Source organism: Penaeus monodon, chromosome 30 (assembly GCF_015228065.2).
Source record: "Penaeus monodon isolate SGIC_2016 chromosome 30, NSTDA_Pmon_1, whole genome shotgun sequence".
NCBI classification, from domain to species: Eukaryota; Metazoa; Arthropoda; class Malacostraca; order Decapoda; family Penaeidae; genus Penaeus; species Penaeus monodon.
The window spans coordinates 27,075,156-27,075,450 of record NC_051415.1 but is presented as its reverse complement, the minus strand read 5'-3'; positions in this window follow the sequence as shown (position 1 = coordinate 27,075,450).

Sequence of the window (295 nt, the reverse complement as noted above, 5' to 3'; positions counted from 1 at the left end):
CTCGCTCAGTAATGCATTACGATTTTCTAAATATCTATACTAAATTTGAATAAGCTACGTTGTGATTTTTCCCACTCCCTCTTAAGGATACTAGGCACGGTTCTGAATATAATCGCTGTTATTGGTACCCATTCACAACTTTCCATTCACGTCGTGTGCCAAAGACCTTTTAGTGCGTTGCTGATTGTCTATGTCGTTGACCAGTTGTAATGCACCTTCTTGCAGCTGCTCGTTAGGCTGCGAGCAGTGTGTCTGTAGTTTTCCCGGTTATTTGCAGGGTAGGATAGGGATAGTA